Consider the following 10,712-nt stretch of genomic DNA (forward strand, 5'->3'; position numbering starts at 1 on the left):
GGTTAATGTTTTATATTTAAATCCTTATTTAAAAAAATTGTGTCAAAACCTGAAAAGTAATGAGATGAAAATGAAATGAAAATGAAAATGAAGAGTACTGAAAAGGAAGATCAAAAGAACCATTTATCCAAAAGTGTGTTTACAAGTACATATAAGGACTCCACAGTCTTATACTGTGCGGAAGCAGCAGTTTATACGAAGATGACTGTAGTAAAAAGACAGATTTTCCAGAAATAAATACTGAACCCAAAGGCAGCAATCCACTCCTTCCTCCAACCCAGAGAAAGTCAAAAGATGTACTCTCTTTATAGTCCCCCCAATAAGCATTGGTTATGTTCACTCCTAGGTGCAGAGGAGATAAAAAACAAACAAACAAACAAACAAACAAACAAACAACCCTGCAACTCTCTTCCTCTATCAACCCAGTAACGCCTTTGCCTTTGTTTGTAAGTTGTTATGTTCTGGCCACCCACTAGCTAGACAAAGGTACCTATGTGGCATTAAGATATGAAATAAAACTGGGGAAAAGGAAACTTATTGGGAAAATGTCAGTAACACTGGTGTTGGGGCCAGCCCGTCACCTCTGGCAGTTGCACAGCTGCTGCCTACCTTTAACACCATGATACTGGGGAAGGGAGTACAGGGTATATTCAGGAATCTTCCAACAACAACAACAAAAAAGCTTTGAATCATTAACATAAGATATCTTCTGTTTCCTCTCATGGTTCATTCTCTATTAGATTTCATTTCTAAAAAAATTTTTTTAACATTTATTTATTTTTGAGACAGAGAGAGAGAGAGCATGAACAAGGGAGGGTCAGAGAAAGAGGGACACACAGAATCTGAAACAGGCTCCAGGCTCTGAGCTGTCAGCACAGAGCCCGACGCGGGGCTCGAACCCAAGGACTGTGGGATCATGACCTGAGCCGGTCGGATGCTTAACCAACTGAGCCACCCCGGCGCCCCAAGAATTCTTATTTATAAGGAACTATGAGCTGACTGTGGGTAGGCACAGGGATTTATTTTGTTTACAAAGTGCAATTGTTATTTTATTTGATTCTCAAAGAGACATAATTTTTGGTAATAAATAATACCCCCATTTTTCAAATACAGTATCTGATACTCTCAAAGTTTAAGAGGACCCAAAAGAGGCAGAGTTGGAATATGAAGCAACTTTGTCATTGCACGTCAAATTCTGTATGTTTCTCACTGTAACAGGTGTCTCCTAAGCTTTTGAATCTGATAACTACATGGCTGTTTAAGCTTTTTCATATGCTTATCAAATTTATATAAAATTTTGATCTTTTAAACAGAGATGGGGTAGGGAGGATGTTAGAAGATATTAATTTCTTTTTCTTAAAAGCAGAGTATTTTGCTATATTAATGAAGTGCAGCATATAAAACTATAACATTTAAAGAAACCCAGTATGGGTTAGTCTGCATTTTCTAGAATTTCATACAAATGGTATACTCTTTCATGTCTGATGTCTTTCACTCAACATGTTTTTGTAATAGCTCCTTGTTGTTGGGTAGATCTATTGTTCCTTTTATTATTGGTAGAATTCTGTTACATGAATATCCACAATTTGTTTATCCATTCACCTGCTGATAGACATTTGGGTTGTTTCTAATTTCTGACTTAAAAAAAAGTTTTTTTAAATGTTTACTTATTTTTGATAGACAGAGAGACAGATTGTGAGCAGGGGAGGAGGCAGGGAGAGAGAGGGAGACACAGAATCTGAAGGAGGCTCCAGGCTCTGAGCTCTCAGCACAGAGCCGGAAGCAGGCCTGGAACTCATGAACCACAAGATCATGACCTGAGCTGAAGTCGTACACTTAACTGACAGCCACCCAGGCACCCCTCCAGGTTCTGGCTTTTGAGAATAAAGTTACTATAACATTTATGTAATGTCTTTGTGTATTTCCCTTCTCTTGGGTACATATGTAATATTGGAATGGCTGGATTATACGGTAAGTTTGTATTTCTCTGATGACTAATGATATTGAGCATTTTTAGTGCTCTATTAACCATTCACTTCTTTTTTAAATTGTGTCTCAAATCTTTTGATCATTATTTAATTAGGTTGTCTGTATTCTTCTCACTGAGTTTCAAAAACTTTATATCTGTTCTGGATATATCCTTTGTCAATATGTATTGCCAGTATTTTCTCCCATTCTGTGACTTGCCTTTTCTTTAACACATTTTTTTGATGTTTATTTACTTTTAGAAAGAACGAGCCAGTGGGGGAGGGGATGATAGAGGGGGCCTGAAGATCCAAAGCGGGCTCAGTGCTGATAGCAGGGAGCCCAGTTTGGGGCTTGAACTCATGAACTGTGAGACCATGACCTGAGCTGAGGCAGACGATCAACCAACCGAGTCACCCAGGCGCCCCACTCTGCCTTTTTGTTCTTTATGGTGTCTTTCAAAGAGCAAAACTTTTTAATTAAAAAAAAAGTCCAATTTATTATTTTTAAAATTTTGTGCTTTTTTGTGTCTCTCAAAAAAATATTTGCCTACCTCAAGGCTGCAAACATTTTCTTCTAGCTCTGTAATACATTTCAAGCTAATTTTTATGTATTGTGTGAAATAAGTGTCATTACTTATTTTCCCCATAAGGATATTCAGTTTTTTCAGCATTATTTATTAAAAAGACTTTCCTTTTCCCACTGTATTGTTTGGTAGTTTTGTTGAAAATTAATTGGCCATATATGTGAAAGTTAATTTCTAGTCTCTCTAGTCTGTTCCATTTATCTATATGTTTATCTTTACACAGTCTTAATTACTGTAATTTTATAGTGAATCTCAAAATTAGGGAGTGTAAATCATCTTTGTTCTTTTAATATTTTAAAAGTTTATTTATTTATTTTGAAAGAGAGAGACAGAGAGAGAGCACTGGAGGGGCAGAGAAAGAGGGAGAAAGAGAGAATCCCAAGCAGGCTCCACACTGTCAGAGCAGAGCCCGATGTAGGGCTCAAACCCACAAACTGTGAGATCATGACCTGAGCTGAAATCAAGAGTCAGACACTTAACTGGCTGAGCCACCCAGGTGCCCGCCCCTAAAACTGATTCTTAGTAGAAACTTTGTTCCTAACACTTTAAGTTGAATTTTAGCATTAGGATGCAAAGTATAATATATAATGAAATTCACTTTCAGGAATAAGTTGAAATACAAATGATTAATAAAATTAGACCCTCTCCAAATATTAACTTGTTAGGTACAGCACTTAAAAAAAAAAAACAACAATGATCAATTACTTAAATCAACTTTAAAAATAGTTTTTGTGGAGGCACCTGGGTGGCTCAATTGGTTAAGCATCTGACTCTTGATGACTGTTGATACTGGCTCAGGTTATGATCTCACAGTTCGAGAGACTGAGCCCCTGTAGGGCTCTGTGCTGAGCATGGAGCCTGCTTGGGATTCCCTCTCTCCCTCTCCCTCTGTTCTCCCTCTCCCTCTCCCTCCCCCCTGACCCTACTTGCATACACTCTTTCCCTCTAAAATAAAAAAAAAAATTAAAAAAAATAAATAAAAGAGTTTGGGGGAACTGGTCAAGTTGTAAACATGTTATTTATCACCAAGAGATACTGTTATGTTAAATTTTTATTTCTTCTGATTTTAGAGTAAAAAATTGAGCCACATTCCTATTACTTTATAAAGGAGTTGCCACATAAGAAGATAATGGTTTAAATGACTAAATATTGATGGCAGGTTTTTTTTTTTCTTTAGTTTAAGAATGTAGCCTGGAAAATGTATTCAGGCATAACTGATGAAAGAAAATCAGAAAGGAGAATAAGGGATGACAGATTAATAGAAAGGGCAAATTTCCAGGGACTTATAAAGAAACAAGAACCAAGGGTGAGTACATATGTTTAAGAATCTGAACTATTTGGAGAAATTCTACCTGTTCAGGGAAAAGAACTGGGGCATCTACATCCAAATCAAATGAATGAATAATCTCTTACTCCTCAAACTATCATTTAAGAAGCAATATATATATACACATCCTAAACTGAATTCTGATGTCTGTAATTATAATCTCCTTTCTGTTTGTTCCACCATTTTGTCAACACTTGCTTCTCATTACAGTCTTTCTCTTCAAATAAATGCAAATAAGATTCTTGTCTTTTAATCAAGAAAAGCCCTAAATGGCACATTATTATATTATTAAAGTATAGGTAATAATAAATCTATATTACTAAACTCTCTCTGTTTCTGTATGTTCCAATACAGTTGGTCAAGCCGCACATAATGAAATACATATGATTCTTATTTGGTTTAAATTATTGCTAAATTTGGACAGGTTTAAAATCTTCACAATGTTATGATAATTATATGATAGTCAGAGCTATGAATTATATGCACAGCTTTGTATTTTTTTTTCAATTAAAATATTCTGGTGAGATAGCCTAATGATTTGGTGTTCTAAATTGTATTGTAAGAAAAATATTTAAGTTGAAAATCTCACATGAGTAACAATCGTAACCTTTATAAAAATGGAGAGAAGTTTCCACATTTTAACTGGTTTCCAGTACATTATGATTTTAATAAAGCATATCATACCTAATTCCCACATTCGCCACATTGAGCATAAATGCAGCCATTAAAATAAGATGAAAAGCAGAGGATAGACAAAGCAATAAAGAAATCAACAAATGGGAAATGCGACATATATTTTAGCCCATTCCTCTGTGACTTTGACAGAAATCCGCTACAGGAACAAAGTAATATTAATGCTAAACATTCAGGGCTGCCTGGGTGGCTCAGTTGGTTAGTCAGTCATCTGACTCTTGATCTCGGCTCAGGTTATGTCTCACAGTTTGTGGGATTGAGTCCTGCGTCCAGATCTGTGCTGATGGTGTGGAGCATGCTTGGGATTCTCTCTCTTCCTCTCTCTTTCTAGCCCTCCTCTGCTCATAGCCTCTCTCTCTCAAAATAAATAAACTTAAAAAATATTAACCATTCATTTGCTTTTAATAGTGTTTTTTCATGACAAGCACAATGTTTTAAGTTATAAAGTTGCAAAATAATAGGCAAGTCCAGCTCTATTTATAGGTGAAGTGACTATTAAAATTAGCACGCCAAGTTCTAGCTTCACAACTATATTATCTTAGTCAAGCCTTCCCATTACATTTCTATCTTCTCTTCCAAATTAAGATATGGTACCTATTAAAATACAAATATGATCTCTGGATGGAAGAAACACTTTAGGAGAGACAAGTTTATTGTTCTATAGAAGAGAACAGTGCCCTGCAGGGCTGATAAATTTGGAGAAAGGAAAAATCCAGGAGATGAGGAATTGATGGGAAGATCATGATTGTTTGGGAGCTAAACCTTGGGAATAAGGTAAGACAGGAGGTCCTGAAGATGGGTGCAAAGGTTGCAGGACAAGAAAGTGAGATGGTGACAGAACATTTATAATAGTTCTGAGCTTCACATGCAAATCTTCCAATTACAGCCCAGCATGGAAGGACAGGGGCTCTAGGACAGATCTCTAACCACAGGAATATGATTTTTGAGTTATCTATTCCTTATACATTTTAATTCTTATGGATCCATACCAACTACCAATGTGTGATGAGTGTTCCAAAGATCTCTGATCTTTGGGAGAGGGGAGATGGCAGTGTTAGTGACAATCATTGTGTAGTATCTCAAGATATAGGAAGAAAAATCTATAATGGGTCCATACAAGTAAGGAAATTTATAAACCTCTTGAGGTATATTTGCCAGTCTGTAGCATCTGTAACTGGAATAGCCAGGGCATATTTCTTATGTTGGATATAAGTAAACTTTAAGTAAAATGCTTAAGAATAAAATTCGAACTCATGAACACTAAGATTGAGTAAAAATATAAACTTTATATGCATAAACACTTCCAGACCTACTGAAACTCATTTAATAATCACAAAACTGATACTGTGTTAAGACTAAATAACAATATTAGAGCTAAAAATGAACCTTGAAAATGAAACCATTACAAATCCACAATTAATTTAAAACATTTCAAGAAGAGTTTTTACGGGCTGACTCAGGGCTTGATCCTGGCAGCCAGATGGATGTAGGAGGTCAATAATCCAGAAACAATGAGACAGTGATTAGTCAGTAAAACAAATCCCTGGAAGCAATTACTGTTCAACACGTCAGAAAGCCATTTGACCAAAATAATCAGAATATGGATTGCGAAGTTTCAGTGTCTCCCTGCTATCCCCTTTCTAAAACTCTTCTTTAGTAAACATATTATAAAGCCAGTTACTACTTCAAACAACAATTACTCACTGCTAAAAGTCTTTGTTCAAAAATGATGACTGAAGAAAGGTCCCTCTACACAAGCCAAGTTTACATGTTCCTACATTCTTTATGTCTATCCAGTCAGACATACTGCAAAGGTGTAAGCTCTAAGAAAATCTCATCTGGTCCAAAAGATTATCAATCATCCTTAAGTTTTTCTACAAAACAGCAATGGGACAAACATGCATGAGTCAAGGAACCAAATGTTATGCTTGGTCTACAAATACGGCATTTGGATCACACTAAGCATTCACAAGGAATCTAGTAGGTACCTGTTGAATGGTCTGCTGAGCTCAGGCCACTGTTGCTATAGAATGTGGTATTCCTGTATTAGGGAAGGAAGCTCCTTAAAGATTTTTTCTTCTCTCTCTTTTTTTAAATTTGGGAAAATGTCACAGACTTGTTTATTGCCCTCAAGAATTTCTAGGTAGTACTTAAAAGCTACTTTCCATTGTCCTTGAAAATACTAAATGAAAGGACATATCCTTGAAGCTCCTTCGTAGGAGCAGGATTACACTTCCATTTCTACTCCTGCCCATCATTCAATAAAGTGATCACTTCCTCAATCCTGAAACTTTCTTCATTTGGCTTTAATGACACCATATACTCCTCGTTGGGCACAATTCTTCATTTTCCTACACTGGCCCCTCTAACTGTTAGGGTGCCCCAATGTTCAGATTGGACCCCTTCCTTTTTTCTATCTTGATTTTTTCTCTAGATGACCCATCTACATGCTAATGACCTTCAAATCTTTAGGTCTAGTCTTGACATCTTTACCAAACTCCAAACCTTGATTTTTCTCTCTTATCCCCTAAATTGAAACTATCACTTTTCATTGGCTTCCTATCACATTTAAAATAAAATTCAAACTCCATACGCTTACTTAAAAATCCTACATAATCTGGCTCCTACTAAGTTTTTCAATCAAATTCTAACCCTTGCCCTAGCTGCACATGGCCTTCTTTGTGGTTCTTAAGCATTCAAAACTTGCTTCCCCCTTAGGATATTTATGGAAGCTGTTCCTTCCCCCTAGAATGCTCTTTTTGTACCAAGTCCCTTTTTGTTCAGATTTAATTTAAATGCCAGCTGCTCAGGGAGGCCTTTCCAGAGCACTCAGTCAAAAGCACTCACTAGTCACTCTCTAGCACATCAAGAGAGACTAGAGAAATGAGTTAATTGTGAGGTTATTAAGGGAATTTAGGCACAAGATGATGACTATCCTGATCAGGTGGGAACTGAGAGCCAAGTTTTAAACACAATGACTTTGACATGCTTGTATGTTAAAAAAAAAAAGTCATCTCCAAGTCTGGAGTTCAGAAGAGAAAGTCTGGGATATAAATTTGGAAGTAATAAGCATACACAAAGCATTTACTCCAGTCGAAAGTGACAAATTCACCTAAGAAGTTATAGAGAGAAAAGAAGTGAATTCCAGTGAATGCCAATACTTGCAGATTGGGTAGGAAGAAGAGAAAGGGCTAGCCAGGACTGGCAGGAAAATCAGTATTATGTCATATAAAGTGAAAAGGAATTTCAAGAAGGCTAGTATGGTGAGTTGTGCTGAATGCTGCTACAAGGTTAAATATGATGAGAAAAACTCCACTAGATTTGGCAAATTAGAAAGTATTGGTGATTTTGAAAAAAAAGGAGTTATAAGAAAGTAATGTGGTAAATCACAATTGGAAAAGATGATGGTTAAATAAAAACTCCTATTTCCTAGACAATGGAGGATAAGATTATTTAAATGAGACTTCTGCTGAGCACAACAAATAATACAGGACAGAATATTAAAAAAAATCAAATTACATATATTGTTGAGATCATATGAGGTAAGGAATCCACAAAGACCAAAAATGAAGTGAACAGTTCTAGCAGTCCTCTAACTCATAAGGAAATTGAATCATTTGCAAAAAACTTTTCTATAAACACTAGGTTCATAGAGTTGTACAGCAAAATTCTACCAAACTTTCAAGACAAGATAATTGTGTTCCTAACTCATTTCCTTACTTTCTAACTCATTCATTCTCTTCCTAACTTCCCAACTCAAACTGACTTCCTAACTCATTTTATTAGGCTAGCACAAATCTACTTTCAAAACTAGTCAAGAACAGTACTAAAAGGGAAAAATTATAGAAATAAATCATGAATGCAGATACAAAAAGGGTAAAAAAGTAAACACACACACACACACACAGTACACAAACATATACATACCCACGTATAACTCATATACAAACAAATGAAATCCAGGAGTGTAAAAAAAGATAATACATTATAATTAAGTTGAAGTAACTCTAGGACCGCAGGTTTGGTTCAGCATTAGGAGATATGTTAGTGTAATTCATAAAATTGTCTGATTAAAGGAGAAAAACTAAACTAAAAAACTAAAGCCTTCAACAAAATTCAACATTTATTTGAGATTAGAAACAAACTTAGGGAAGGAAGGAAACATCTCTAACCTGAAAAAGGGATGTACTCCTCCTTCCCCAAAACTAAACCAAATTGAAAATGGTAAGGCAAATATCATACTGAATGGTACAATGTTAAAAAGTAATCTTTATGCCCACAAACAGGGTAATTATGCTAGCTAGCTATCATCATTTCTATTAGGTACTGGTGGTCCTAATCAGTGCCATAACATTAAAGAAAGGAAACAAATGACATAACAATTAGGAAGAAACATAAAGGTGACTATTAATAGATAAAATGTAGAGAAAACCCAAAAGTATCTATAGATAATTTATTTGTTATATACAAAACCAATATTTAAGAGTCCGCTGCATTTGTGTACATCAGCCATGAGCAGAAAATATAATTTAAAACAAGATACCATTTTAGTGGCATAAAAATATAAAGTACCTCAGCATAAATCTAACAAGTGATACGCTAGTCCATTAGGGAGAATATCGTGAAAGTTTAGAAGACCTAAGTAAGCATGCAGAGTTATACACTGCATAACTGCGTAAGATAAGAAGATACAGCGCACGCCTGGCCTGGCTCCTGGGAGTGTGTGGAAGGCACTGCCTGGAAGGCCGAAGCGTGGAGGCTTCCGGACAGCGTGGTCTGTGTGCGGTCTCTGAGTTTTTGAGTTTCCCGTTTTCCAGGTAAAATATGGCTAAAAGCCTACGGAGTAAATGGAAAAGGAAGATGTGTGCTGAAAAGAGGAAAAAAAAAGAATGACCCAAAGGAACTCATCAGACTTAAAAGTATTCTTAAAATAGATAGTGGTATTTTAATGACAGATGTTCCAGAGATATCAACTGTGGTGGTACCCAAATATTGTCAAAACTCAATGCATGGTGCCAGATGAAAAAGATAACATGAAAAGGGAGACTGATATTAACAGAAACCAAAAGAGTCTTCTAGACCAGCATGGACAGTAGTGCCCCATATGGATGAACCGGAGACGAAGGAAAAGGACAAGGCTGAAGGCAAAGTGAGAAAAATGGAAGGGGAAATGCAAAACAAAGGCAGCAAAGGCAATGAAGGGTTTGGCCTGTTAGACTCTTAAAACCTGGAAAAATCCTACATGGGACAGGTCTTTGATTAGAATGTATACATGGATTTCAACTTCCACCAAATGAAAACTTTGTTTCCAGAATTAATTTGGCCTCTTTCTTCAATTCAAACCCAACTTAACTCCTAAAATTTGTTTTGGGAGCTTGATAAAATATTTTCTTTTCTTTTAATATCTTCTTTGATAAATGAAAGTTACACTGATATTTTAATTGGATGGTGTCCAATGTGCAGGGATTCTCAGACATCAAAGCTCTATCAAGTGTTATTTGGTTGTAATTGCTTGGTCTTAGTAAGATAAAAAAAGATATACTGACACATTCGAGCTAATTCAGGTTTAAGGAAAACTTTTACACAATTTAAAATATAATGTCAGTGGATCTTATAAGCACCACTTGTTTGGAGTTTTGATTTTGTTTAATTCAGAATAAAAGATTTTTTGTCTAGATCTTGAAAAAAAAAAGATAAGAAGATACAATATCATAAAGATACCATTTCTTACCAAATCTATAGATTCAACGTAATTTCAGTAAAAATCCCAGCATAACAATGGATCAGTCTATTCACTTATCTATTTAGTAAATCTCAAAAAATTCATTCTTAAATGTATATGGAAAAGCAAAGCTTAAACATAACCAAAATGTTCATATAGAGAAAAATGAGGTGGGTGACTTATCTTACCAGATATCAAGACTTATTATACGGCTAGTAATACATACACTATTAGTGTAGGGATAATTAAGTTGACTAAGCAGGACATACAGCAGGACAGAGAGGCCAGAAATATTCTACACATATTGAGAAGCCTGGTTGATGAAGGCGCTGGCATTGCAGCTCAATAAAAAGAGACAGTTTTCAATAAATGATGTTGGAATAAACAGTTCCCCAAACGAAAAAAAATTAGACCCCTAC

The 10,712-nt window shown here is 35.7% G+C and overlaps 1 pseudogene; it reads left to right on the top strand.

The window, feature by feature from the left end:
- The first annotated feature begins 9,241 nt into the window (after positions 1 to 9,241).
- LOC122198511 lies at positions 9,242 to 9,938 on the top strand (annotated as a pseudogene).
- Positions 9,939 to 10,712: the final 774 nt, after the last annotated feature.

The sequence above is a fragment of the Panthera leo genome, chromosome C2 (genome assembly GCF_018350215.1).
Source record: "Panthera leo isolate Ple1 chromosome C2, P.leo_Ple1_pat1.1, whole genome shotgun sequence".
NCBI lineage: Eukaryota > Metazoa > Chordata > Mammalia > Carnivora > Felidae > Panthera > Panthera leo.